The following is a 14,196-nucleotide window of genomic DNA, read 5'->3' as shown; positions in this document are numbered from 1 at the left end:
CAGTTGTTTTATCTTGTATTAAGTTGAATCATTTTGAAAGCTATGTCTTCCATTTAAAAGTCATATCCCATTATCTAGGAGGGAATTTGAAAAGGTCGGTGTTAAAACACAAGCTAAAACAACCCCAACACTCAAGCCTTCAACACTAACTAACCCATACGATATTGGAGGTTAATTAGACTTTAAGAAAATGTGCAAGCAATACATGTGGCGTGCTACTGATAAAATGACATTGCTTATAATGAATTAAATTATTGTAGAACCTCAGTGAGGCACTAGTCATGGACAATCCACTGGAAAAAAAAATTAATGTTTCTTCAGGCTGGAATCTCTTAGCTAATAAACAAAACAATACAAGTATTCTTGTGTGTGGTCTTCAACAATTTCAATTTGGTTTTACTCAGTCTTAATGCACTTGCATATATGTTGCACGAAATAACAGCTGTAGTACATGGCAGCCCTGGAGATACTGGGTGGTCTCTGAAGAGTGTGAATTAGCAGTGGGGTTGAATTAATTGTGGGGTTTTTTTATGGGGAGTGCAGGACAACCCAATTGTTTATCCATGTCTGCCAGCATTAAGGTATTGAAACAGACACAGTAAGAACTGGGTAGAAGCATACATGGACATTTGAAACACTGAAATCAAGTTAAACATGTTATTCAGCTTTCATTTCTCTCTCAAAGTGTTAAAATTGTATGCTGGTGCACACTTGCTGGAGCATGAAAAATAAAGTATATGTTGTGACTGGATCTCATTTTTAGCAGAAAAGATCTAAGCGTGTGCCCTGTATATAATATGGGCATATAATATGCTCTACTAATAAATAAATCGATCTGATCTGAGAACTCAGTTCTTGTTTTTCAGATAACTTGTTGACAGACTCTGGTAAATGCAATTGCTCAGATTTCTTCATGCTGTAACCCTTGAAACTGTTACAAACGCTTTTACAACAGTAAGTCTGAAGACACAGCAGCACACAGAATCCATATTGCTAACACATGAATGGCCTTTTGGCATCTGCAGAGCCTTCAGTCAACTCCATTATATTCCTCTCAAAAACAGACATGAAATGCATTTGACATTATCACCGTTTCATTAGCTAAAAATTCACTGTGTGATCTCTCAGACAACCCTCACCTTTAGAGGAAAAACACAGATCTCATCTATTTGACTTTGCTGTTTCTGATAATTCAGAAATACAGACAAATAAAAATCTTATATTTGAAAGAAGTGGGAGGAGAAGGACTCACACAAATAAAGAATAATTAGTTCTACAAACTTTGGTTTGATAGCACTTGGATGTGCTAAGACATATGCTTCTTGGGAACCTGCTGGGGAGCAAAAGTCACAGATACTTGCAGATGTGTAATCACAACATGAACACAGTTCTGCAAAATGCTCAATCAAAAGGAGCAGGCAACATGGAGTCCTCACAACCTTAATTCAATTTCTTGAAGATAAGGCATTAAAATGCCCTAAACCAGATTATGTTTCCTCCCATTTCAGCTGATCATTAAACTTATTCTATCTGTTTGGGGTTGCAGCCTTGACTTATTCCCTCAGAAAAGAAATTGATGCATGAAAGCATCACAGAGTCAGTTCTGTCCATACCATGATTAAAACACACAGAGAGATATCTGTTCACAATGTTACACAAAATAAAAACACCTTTTCTTGCTTTTGCATACCTTCGAAACACATCCCTCTTTTAACCCAAGCCCTTAAAATGGTGTCCTTGTCACTGCAAAACTGAAGGAAACATTGGAAGTTGGAGCACATCTTTTAACAGTTTCCAGGCAGTGTGTTTCAGCCTGGAGCAAAGAAGGGTCTGGTAAGCTGCCTTCCATCTTCTCAACTATTCTTATCTCTAGTTCTGTTTCTAAGGTCAGTAAAAAACATACAGAAGTGATTATGCAGGAACTAGCTCTGAGGGATTACACTATTTGTCAAAGTAGTAACAGTGAATTCAATATGTGTAAATCTCTTCTCCCTGTGCAGTAGAGCTGTGCTCTGGAATACCAGTGGGATACTGATAGGAGTCATTTCCTAGGCAGTTTACCTTTGGGGGAAGTTTGTGGTTGATATAATAAGAAACCCATTTTTTTAAGAACCCACAAGTTGCAAGGGACAGTCCCAAGGGCCCTTTCTGCCAACAAAACCAGCTGATTTACTTTGCATTTTTATCAGTGACCCAGGAAAAAAATTAAGATCCTTGCTAAGAAATTTGGCAGATGACACAAAAGACTGGGGGTTAAGAAAGAAGAGAGGTCACTGATGCGGGCCGAGCTATTAGTAAGCAAACAGCACATTTTCTAATCCACCCCAATATAAAGATGCAAAGCAGCTGTGACTGTAGAGGTCATTATAGAATATGACTCTCTGCTGGAGAGCAAGGACAGACTGATCATGGAGAATACCCAATCCCTGAGGAGTTGTATTAGCCAAAAGAACAAGTCATTAACTCACGGGTGAGAGAACTTTGGGATATGGAGGCTGTCTCCTGAAATATCCAAGGGCACTTAAGAGCTGCCAGAATGTGGGCTCCCGGTGAGGAACACCAGCCTTCCATCCTGTGGTGTCCCAGAGGCTGCCATATGGATGTGTGAGTCTGGTCAACAAGCCAAACACCCCTAGCCCACCACATCACCTTGTAAACGTTTCAGGCACGGTCTAGATGCAGCCAGTTCCCCCCATCCTGGTGTCTGTGGACTAGAAGGGTGTTAATAAGCTGAGCAGGTGCAGGAAATTTTCCTCATGTAGTAGAAGAATGATACTTTATCAGGGGGGAAAATGAAGGATTGGATTTGATCAGCCTGTAAGAACAGAACTTCACACTGGGCTGTGTGGTACAGAAGATGGAGGCTGACACCACCCAGAAGCTGCAATTTGAAACTGGGCAAGTTCAGACTAGACTTTGGAAGTGCTGATGTTTGACTACTAGAAGAACCTCCCAAATGTTTTGCTGGGTTCCCTGGCCCTAGCAATTTTTAAATTTGATATTAGATTCCTTTTAGAAGTACATCAGATATGCTAAGTACAGCAATATCTTTAGATTCCTAGCCCACAATTTGATGAAGCCGCCTCTGAGTTTTCCTTTCTCTTCTTCCATTCCAGAAAATTTGTTTTAGAGGGACACCCCCGTAGGAGCATCAGAGATGATTTTGTTGACTTTCTTTCCAAGTGGATGCTTCAGAAAACAGTCATAGGCTATGCTAGGTGAGGTGACAAAGGAATTCAACTCCCGTGTGATACTGTATTACTGGGCATGATAAGGATTTCAGGCATTTCTCCTGAATGGAGAAATCAAGCCAGCTTTCTTCCTTCATACAGACCAGGATTAAATCTGGTACTTCCCACTTGAACAAAGATATGTATTTTGTAAATATTTTTTGGATGAGAGCAAGAGTGCAAACATGAAACTATCTGAGGGCCCCTCTAGAATGGGAAGTGTCATTTGGGGCTGGGGATCCAACAGAGGTTCACCTAATAAAATCAGCTGGGGATGTTAGTGTATATAGGAATTTAGTTGTCTGTATGTGACTATATGAGGCTATAAATAGGCTTCTGGAAAGCTTGGAAGCTTACACAGTTATTGCTTGTTATTTTAAAATGTTAGTGTGGGTTTCAAGCTCATGAAAGAAATGCAATTGCTGGTAAAGACCTGTCTAGCCGCACAAAGGAGGAGCAAGAAATTCAGGTTCTTCCATCCCACTCAGCCTTGCCATGGAGGAAAGACCAGCTCCTGGTAAGTTTTGGTTTTTATGAACAATTTAGCCCTCAGGGCCCTCTGATGGTTTGAGCCAACTTGGATGCCTCCTTTGTGATAGAGATATATGTTACCAGCCATTCATTTTTTTTTTCCTTATTTTCCTTCTTATTCTTAAAAACAAACAAACAACAAAAAAAAAAAAAAAAAAAAAAAAAAAAAAAAAAAAAAAAAAAAAACTGCTGTAGCACAGAATTTGTCTGAGATTGTCTAATGCTCCCAGGGACTTTACAGGACCTTCCACCATACCTGTAGTTACTTTATCTCACTGGAAAGACTTAAGGGAGATACTTTGGCAAAATATGTCTCTCCAAATGTGCCTCTATGCATTGGATGGTGAGATCATCACTTTAGGGCTGGTGGTTTCTAAACAATTTGGTTTGACTCCTAGCAGGTTCACTCACCATTTGCATGCCCCCTCCCAGCAGCACACAACTAGAGCCCAAATGGTTCCAGCCTGGCTCCTTGCAGATTCTGTCTTACTGTGAAATATTTTCACATTAATTCCTGCTAGGAGGAAAAAATCAAGCTGTTCAGGAAAATATGCTTTATTTTATCTTTTACTTGAGCTTTTATCATTAGAAAAGGGCATATGTTTCTTTCTGGGCTGGATGAGTCAGATGGAGCCAATGACCATTAGCACTCCATTAAAACACTGAAGTAGGGAAAAAAAAAAAAAAACTTATTGTAAACATCTGATTTTAAAAAAGTCACACACCAGTGGTTAGAAGCTGACAGAAATTATTAGCAATAAGCTCTTTTGCATAGAAATAGGTTTATTACCATCTTCTCCAACCTAAACAATTCTATGATTCTATGCACTTACAGCAGCTGGCATGAGCCTGGCACAGTGTCAACAAAGACCACCTCTCCACCTGATCCTAGGAAAAATACCAACTAGCCAGGGTGTATTCTCTTCTCAATCCCTGCATAACATACTGTCATTGACCCCTGCAGGAGTTTTGTGCATGTGCATGTGTGAAAAGTATGGTCCAAAAAATGAAAACCAGTCAATTTTGCCTTTTCAGTTGGCAGACCTGTGAGCAAGGATGGAGCTGCCTTTAAAAGACTGGGGGGGAAGGGCTGTATTTTGCTACGTCCCTGGAAGCTAATAGAGGCTACCCAACAAGGAAAGAATAAATTAATTACAAGTCACAGCCATATGAAGTTCTTGAGCAAAATCAGATTTGTTAGAGGGTATAGTGGTTTCTTTTGTTTTTTTAAAATCAACAGAAACTTGCTCTCTGCATGATGCACTGCCTGCTCCTGAGTCTGCCCACACTCAGATTTCAAAGCACATTTGTGGCTTGTTGAGCTCTTGTGTTGTTTGGTTGCTTTTTTTGGTTGAGGACTTTTCCGTATGATTACACTCTAAAAGTGTGCCATAGATTACATGGTCCATAACCAGGTTACAAGGAGAGAACACAGGTCTGCATTTAGGAAAACATCTTTAATCCCAATAGGAGCAGCTTCAAATATTCAGCCTACAAACTTTTGCATTATTGACTCGGTTAAATGTAGGGACAATTCCTGCAAATCTCAGGGGTGTTCACATAGGAACAAAATTGCTCATAATTAAATTTAAAAGTGAAGCAAAAGAACCTGAAACAGAACCTGAAATTTTGCAGGATTGAACTTCAGGTATGAAAAACATAATGTTGAAAACCTGGTGCAACAAAAAATTCAGTAATTTTAGCATTTATTCTAAAAGACCAAATCATGTCAGATTTCATCAACTCTTCAGTTAAAAGAGGGTGAAAAATACTGACTATAAAGGAGGTGAATGAAATGCCTGTGAGGCTTTATAGGTAATACAAAAATCACTATTGAAACAATGATCCCCTCACAGTTGAAAATATTGACCTTTGCTGAAGAAATTCACAAGTCCTGAACACAGTGCTTGCTGCTTAGTCCAATTTCAAGTCAATTGAAGGAAGCAAAATACAAAGGTCATATTGACTTAGTATAACAATCTTAATGAATCTTGGCCCTCTGTTTTGCACTTCCAGTGGAAATATGAACTCAGTGGCTCATTCCCTTCCTCTCTGTGCTGATTCCAAAAACACAGGTAGAAGGAATAAGCTTTTGCTCAGCTTGATCCCCCAACAGCACCATGTCTCTGTTTAATCAGAGCCTAAAAAACAGCCTCCTTATTTTTAGAAGAAACATTTACTAAAAGGAGCTGTTGTTGACAAGGAAAGTCACTCATATTTGAATATTAAACATTTCCAGCACTGTAAGTATGAGGGGAAAAGTAAGTAATTTGAGAGTCACAATCAATAAGGAAGAGACCGTGCAGGATTGCTGTACAGGGAATATTCCTCTGCCTCCCAATAGCATTTGTTCTGTGCTAAACCAGAGTATTTTTGGGGACTTCTGTTGCTTATAGGTGTACCAGTCATGGGCCAGCACTCAGCTGAGTAAGGTACTGTATAAATGCAGAACAGAAAGATAAATCTAAGCCAAGAGCTCAGAGATGCATGCAGACAGACAGCTGGGGGAATAGAAGGAAACAGGACTCAAATATTATAATTTGAGTCCTTATTTCACATAAACAGTGACAGGCACAATGACAAAATTTTTTTGCATTTTTTGAAAGCTGCTGCTTCCTCTGTCAGCCCCAACCCTGCCATCCCCCAAGCCTAAACGCAATAAATCAGTCTGTTAATAATGACTGAGCTGCACTGGCAGCCAAGGTCGGAAGTCTAGTGAAAGACAAATGGTTAAAGTTTACTAAGCAGTTACAAACCACCAAAAACAGGTCTTAAAATGGGAAGTGTCAGGCAAGCCCTTAATAACAGGTAATACTACCAGCCCCACCCATAATTATGGTACTTGTCTCCCCACCCTCTGAATGTCACTCGTTTCCATCAATTGCAGGCTTCTCCGAGCACAGACAGTGCCTTGGCAATGTCTGCACACTGCCTTGCAAAAATGGGGTGATGTTTTTTATCTGAGCTTCTCAAAAGCTGCCGCAGTACATGTATTAAACAATAACAGCACAAATAATAGCAATAATAACAAAACAGGAGTATCAGCTCTGTGCACATCAAGCTATGCTGATGCTATCATATCCCCTGCACCGTTTCAGGCAACCTTGAAAGACTGCGTGTAGATGTATTGAAAGGAATACATTTACGGAACATCACATAGTCCCCATTAGGAGATTTTTATGATCACATTACTCTGTGCTTTGTCTTCAAACGGAGACTTCGCTGGCTTTTCCACCCATAAGCAAGAAAAAATACTTGCCACACTCATTATCAGTCTCTTGGTTCAGATTTTCTCTCTGATGTACAGCTGCTTCATTTTGTTTCTCAGCTCCAACAAGAGGTATTATTGTCACCTTTTCTGTAACAATTTCCTTATACTTCTGAAACTAGGCGACAGTCAAGGATTGTACTATGAGCCTGAAACTGGTACATACTAAGAAATGCTTCAGATGTAAAGAGATGGTTAAATATTTTTATTTAGTTGTTATTTTACACATTTACTACCATTCGGGTTAGAGGGATTTTTAAACTTTTATCAGATAATTATATTATCTTACAAGCCTTGTAATTTGTTTGCTCTGTTTAGGGGGACCTTGAGTGAATGCAAATCATATTGAAACTTCTATACCTGCTGATTTGATAGAGGGTGGTTTTAAACATTGAACTCAATGTTCAAGAAAGAAAAAAAAAATATATATATATATATATGGGTTGAAATTTCAAATAAATAGGGGTTTGTGAAGCAAATTAAGGAAGATTTTGAGAGACTTAGTGCCTCAGTGAACAAGCTCCTGTGTATTTGTAACAATATAATTCACAAGTCACAGTAAATCAAATGTGGTGCTTTGATTTGTGAAAATATGCAAGAATATCCTTTTAACTATCTGATCAGCTCCATACTGAGCCCTCACACTTCCAAAAGGTCAGAATCCAAAAGGGTTAAGTATTGACTGACAAGAGGATGAAAGGGAAAGCAAGAGAATGTAGGTGTATAAAGGTCTGGAGGGACATTCCTAAAAGTCAGTATCAGTTTTTACACTTCTTGCACAGGACCAGATATGAATTTCAAATAATGAATAGATTCAGATCATCTGTACTTTCCAAAAACGTGAAACTCATATTTATCTGTGCCCATGCCAAAAACTTCTCTTCTTTTTTCTTGCTCAAGCCTCCATTATTTTGAAAATTCATGCCAAAAAATCATTATTTTTACTCTTTTTCACAGGTTTTCACCTGTTTAGAAAAATATACCCCTTCCTGTCTTTGACCATATAATCTCTACAGTCACTTACTGAATTATGCAACCCAAGAGTTTACAAAATAACACATGGGTGAAATTTGCTAGTCACCTGGTGTGTCAATTTGTTAGAAAGAAATGGGTTTGAAAGCAAAAAAATCCTCAGGTGTTGGCTATTTCCAGCACCACCAAAAAATGCTTTGGATCCTAAATGCAACAAGCAGGTTAGTGAGTTACATAAATGGGTAATGTGCCCCTGCCCCTCAGTTCAGCTACAGTAGAGCCATAAAAAGGACTATTGCCCTGCTAAAGGACCTTCCACGGCGGCAGTGGCAGGATGAGAGGACCACAGGGTGAGGGGTTGACTACAAAAGGCCCTTGGCAATTTGTGTTCCACTTTCCTTTTCCTAGGGGCAGGATGTTTTGGTAAGAGACAGTTTGCTGGCAACCTGATCCTCCCTGGAGTTATGGAGATCCTCAAAGGAGATGTGCTGGCAGACGGTGTCCCCCCCTCCCCTTGATGGGCTTTTCCAGTTCGCTGTGGATCTCTCCCACAACAGACCTCCTGAACAGCTCCTTCTTCTTTCCACAGCACAAGCTCAGCCATATTCAAGTCTCTTAGCAGCATGCACCATTTCAGGAAGCCTCACCATGTTGTTTATGTGGCAGAATGGCTCCACTGTGCACCGGTATTAACCGGCTTCAAAAAAATAATAATTTCAGAAGTTGTGTGGCTTCTAAACGGGAGCAAGAATCTGATGGTTGAGAAAGGCAATGGCAAACAGAGCAAGACTGGGAAGACCAAGAAGCATATGAGGTGGAAATAACTACTAACCCAGCCTTTTGACTTAAGGCTTCCAGGAAACCATAGAATTTTAGAATTTTTGTCTCTGTCCCACAGGATTTCACATGCACCAGGGATAAATAAATCCATTGGCAAAGTTGGCAGAGCCCTTTCTTCACTTCTGCTCTAGAGGTTTTGGTGCCCAAAGCTAAAAGCTTCACCCAAAGACACTTTCCAAGCCATCCCTCTGCACTACAGAGGAAATCCGACGCAAAGAAAGAGATCCTGATTTGTCCAGCTCTGCAGAAGCGTGAAAGAAGAGCTCAGAAATTGTAAAGCCATGTCCCAGCTGAAAACCCTACAGCCATAGAGCATCTGTGGCCTGAGATGTGGCACAGCCCTCTCTGGACTGGCAAGTGAGCTGGCTCAGGATGGGTTGCAGGGACCCCTGGGCACACAAAGCAGTACCTCCACATACTGCCTCCCCTCCAGCCCTGTGGATGTTGCCTGACAAATTATAGCCAGTGATGCTGATGTAAATGACAATATCTCTGGGAATGGCTTCATTCAAATCACACTGCTCTGGCAGTGCACAGGGAGAAAGGTGGGTGGAAGAAAAAAGGCAGAGCCGGCTCAGTAGCAAATATTGACTCAAAACAATAACAAAATATTATTGTACAAACCCAAACACTGAACAGGTGAATTTGTGCATGAGTATAACCCAGGAAAGGGCTTCAGACTCACACATTCATGTCCATATTTCTAGTGCTAAAGAATACGCTTGCAGAAATGGAACCTGCATAAGCACAGGTTGCAGAAACTTAGAGGAGGTAAATAAAAAAAAGTAATTTATAATTATGCAGGAGGGCAGATATTACCAGATATAATAAAGCAGTAATGCAATTGCTTAGTTTGGGGCTTGTTTGTTTGTTAGTTTTTAATGAGGATACTCCTGCTGGCATTCCTTAACTCTCAACAAATGCTCTCTTGATTGGGTGCTCAGCATCAGCAAGGATTAGGCTCACACTCAACATTCACAGTAAAGCTTGAGTCACATTAGCTCATGAACAAAAAATAATCTCTACTTTGTTACAGTCATATATACAGCAATACAAAGGTGACAGTCATACTACCTGCATTGTACAGGTTATCCTACAATTAAATACCTGCATTTCTCCTCTTCTTCTTTTTGTTCTTTGCTGAGGGAGGAGTGGTTTATGATGGAAAATAAACAGCTTGTTGTACCTTCTCTCCCCATCCACTTAATTAATCAGGTTGCATGTGCCTTCTTAATGAAGCCAGCCATGATTTTCACTGTGTAGTGTTTTGTTGTGTGAAGTTGCTGTTCTCCAACACCCGCATTTCTGCTGGGTCGGCCTAGGTAAACCACAGGTTCTGAGTTTTCCTGCTGAATGCCAAGCAAGCCGTTTTTCTTGGCAGACAGCAAAGCTGCAAGAGCACCTGCTAGCTTGAGCAAGGGAGGGTACTCCACTAAAGAACCCAAAAACCTGTCCCTTAGTCCTGCTTCAGATCTCCAGTTTTGATTTGTATTTTCCTAGCCTGTGTTATGTGGTCCTGATAACCTCAGCCAGGCAGTGCTTGGGTACTTCCAGCAGCATGAAGCAGTTAGATGGATGCACAAGTTATGAAATATTGATCCAATTCCCCCACTGAAATTGCCTACCAGCAAAATATGGATATCCTTTGAGAACATGAACAGCACTGTGACTCGTAAAAGCAAAATACCAGGAATCAGAGGGAGAGAGCCTAAAGAACCACTCGTTTGTGGCACCAGCTTTACTTAGGAGAAAGGAGACGCTGACTGGGCTGTGGAAATACCTGCAAGGAAGTTTGCGAAAGCGCATTTTCACCCTGTGCTTCATATGCAGAAATGCTATACTATTTACTTACTTGGATGATGACTGGGAGACACATTAGCATGAACTATTATGGAGATGAATGCCTCAATTTTAGGAATTCATATCCCAGTTGTTACTCTGAGAAAATTGCTACGGACATAGATGGAAGCAAACCCCAACTAATAACTTAAAAATCAGATCTCTGGAGTAGACATGAAGAAGCTGCAGAAAAAGAAACAGGAGTTGGATACAAAAGCAGCCTTAAAACCAGAACCATTTTCACTAGCATGGTACATACACCTTTGCTTAACTGATTATACGTTTTCTTCATCGGGCAAAAGGGATTTGAGACATGCAAATTCTAGCTTAGGGATGAGTTGTGCAACGTCACATTTGCTCATGAGTAATCCCATTGACCTCCCCAGGCCGCCTCATGCGAGCAGGGCGCTCCTGGCCAGCGCTGCGGGGTTTCGGTGCATTTCGGCACCGGCAGCATCCTCCCGGGCAGCGCCGCGCCCGCCCGGCTCCCGCGCTCGGCTCCCTCCGCTCCTCGAGCGCTGGGGAGAGCTGTCCCGGGTCAGGCACGACTTTGATTAGTTCTCTTAGGATACGCACCATATTTTTTTTTTCCCACGATCGTAGAAAGAACGTTTCAAGGTTACTCTGCGAGAATAATCAATCTTTTAAAACACACAAGTTCCCTAATTACGTTTGCAAAGAAAACAGGGGAAAAAGTGGCGCGTGTGCTGTGGCAATGAGAAAAACGCTAGTAAAGTCAGCACAGCTGAGCCCCTAATTTTGTCTTTTCACCCAGTTTCAGACAATTAGGTCTGTGAACAGTAAAAAGAAAAAAAAAAAAAGGAAAAAAAAAGATAAAGAAGCACGTGGTTAATTTTTACAACACGGTGCCCAAATGAAAAGAGACCACTTGGCTTCATCGTAGTCTGAAGAATGCTGCAACACGCTACTGGTACATGCCTGTGAGGTAACTAGTAACTGGCTTCCATAAACACTACATTTACCAGAAGAAAAAAACAGTAAAAATCCCTGCTTAGTTCACTGCTCATTATACAAGCCAAATTGCAAAGAGATTTTTTTTTCTCTGCAATGAAGTAAATGGAAGAGCCAACACACACAAATATGCATCTGTTACTAATGAGATGTTTAGAGCCCCTGCCTTGCCAATTGCACGTATGTAATACCTCTCTGCGTCCTTACCTATAGAGCTCTGGTTAAGAGACAATAGGTGCAAATTAATGTCTAAACAGACATTATCTCTTCAAGCCTGGACATGACTTGAAGCCTTGTTAAATATTTTTAAATGCCACAGCTTTCTACTATGGTTTTAAAACCCTTTCTTCCACTCTGCTGATGGTAAAAATGTTCGGGGGACAGGACAAGATATTTATAATAACAGGACATTTTGCTCCGCACTTTGTTTTAGCATGTGGGGGGAATAATAATTGTATTCAGACTTGAAATGGCTTGGGTTACGCAGTTCAGAGCACAAGCACCTGCAGCAAATTAATTTGTTGTAGCACATTTATTATCTCATAGCTTCTATTTAGGCTGCAGCTGTTGCTATTATGTTAATAATGTTTTTTATCACCACTGTATACAACAGGTTATGGTAATAGAGAAATTTTGGGGCGTGGGGTGTTGGTTTGGTCTTTTTTAAAATTTTATTTCTCAGAAAGAAAAAAGATGGGGAGGATATAACACATAAGCATTGATCAGGCATTTAGCCTTCTGTTTATTAGCTGATTTGAAAGAGAATGGGCAAGAGAAATTAGAAAAGAGTAACAATAGACAAAGATGGCGCGTGCAGAATTTGTGAAAGCAAAAAAGAAGAAGAGATGGAAAAAAAGAAAGAAAGAAAGAAAGACCGAACACCGCAGTGCTGGGGTGGTGAGTGTTCGGGTGGGGGCGGGGAAAATGCTGCAGTTTTCGTGAAATAATAAGGTGGAAAAAAAGGCATACAAAGAGTAGGTTTTTCATTGTCTGTAAAATATAAACACAGATGAATTCTGTCTTTGGTTTGTTCATGCTTTTCACTCTGCACAGCAGGGATGTTCTTAAGAAGTTGCCCTCTGCGAAATTTCACTAAATGGAAACCGTGGACCCTGCATGATGCGATTATAATCACACCAGCCATTCTTTTTACATAATTTTTTGTTTAAAATCCAGTAATGCTTCTTGTTTTTAAAACATATATCTATATCTATACACGCATCTAAAACAGTGCTGGTTTACGTCCCCCCAGGAAAGTGCAAGCTGAAGCTATAACTGGCTGTATCCCATCCGCAAATCTCCATGGACTCAAAAACAATATGAAAATTTTTAGCTGACAAGAACATGTCTGCTGCCTGCAGTCACTGCAATAGCTCACCATGTTGCCTACTAACCAAAAGATCAAAAATTATCGATTTCATGGCGCTGCGTGCTTGGGATAGAAAAGCTACTTTAAAATTTGCATTATTTAAGAAACGAATTAAGAGAAAAGACTCATGTTTTAGAGCACTTTGGAATGTAAAAATGGCTTTATGTTTTAATCTTATCAATGATTTACTATAATTCTATTATTTTTAGCAGCTGGGGTCTGGAAATGATTTTTTTTTTGCCGATGAATTTAGGATTTTGCCGCAGTATACATCTGCAGTCCCAGAATCCTCTGGTAAGATAATCCCTCCTGCGTTGGGGAAACGCCTTTAACCTTTTCGTGAATGAAAAATATGCAACCATTTTGAAATAAAAAGGGGAAAAGAATGATGATTTCTAAGAGCTGGAATGAAATTTACTGCGAATTGAAAGAGCAAGGAAAGGAAAACATACTGTAATCGCGTTGTGGCGTTGGAGTTTCTAGCTGTTGTCTCCATCGCTCCTACCCTTTCTCCAACGGTGTCCGTAAATAAGCCTGGAGTATGGTGTCACCCATATCTCACGCGGGTGAGAAATGGAGAACCAAGGTGCTCAGAAACGCAGCGCTTCCTTGCCAAAACTGCACAAGTGTTACAACCACAACCTCCACGCTGCAGGCTTTAAGGACAGTTTTGATTACCGGTCATTGAAATTTATTTGACCGGCGGATTCGTAAGATGACCAGGCTGCGTTAGGGGAGCCAAGCCTCTAGAAAGCATGAGGTGTTTACAGCTGCTCGGGGCTTTCAGCTGGAAAGGGAGAGGGAATTTTTCTGCGGCATAAGGAAATTCTGAAGCCTTAATCCATGCACAGCCTTGTTGAAATGAAACTACTACTCTGATCGTCTCGTATTTTCAGACTGCACGGTAATTAAGAAAGAGTGGTCTGAAGAGAAAAATCGTGTCTTAATGATTTACTATCTTATGTTTTAGGATTATGTATTAGAGCCAATTACTCAAAATGAGGAAATCTGGCCTAAAGCTATTGAAAGAAAAAGGCAAAATTATAGATCAGCTACCTTCTTAAAGACAGCTTCCTATATGAGTACAGCTATGTATTTAGAGTATTGACAATTAAAGGGTTACAACTCTCAGAAACCAGGGGTTTCATGTGGACAGAGTTTCATTAGGGAAGCAG

The sequence above is a fragment of the Onychostruthus taczanowskii genome, unplaced genomic scaffold (assembly GCF_017590055.1).
Source record: "Onychostruthus taczanowskii isolate IOZ18803 unplaced genomic scaffold, ASM1759005v1 scaffold28, whole genome shotgun sequence".
Classification (NCBI taxonomy): Eukaryota; Metazoa; Chordata; class Aves; order Passeriformes; family Passeridae; genus Onychostruthus; species Onychostruthus taczanowskii.
The sequence above is the reverse complement of the archived record's forward strand: the minus strand, read 5'-3'. Positions refer to the sequence as shown.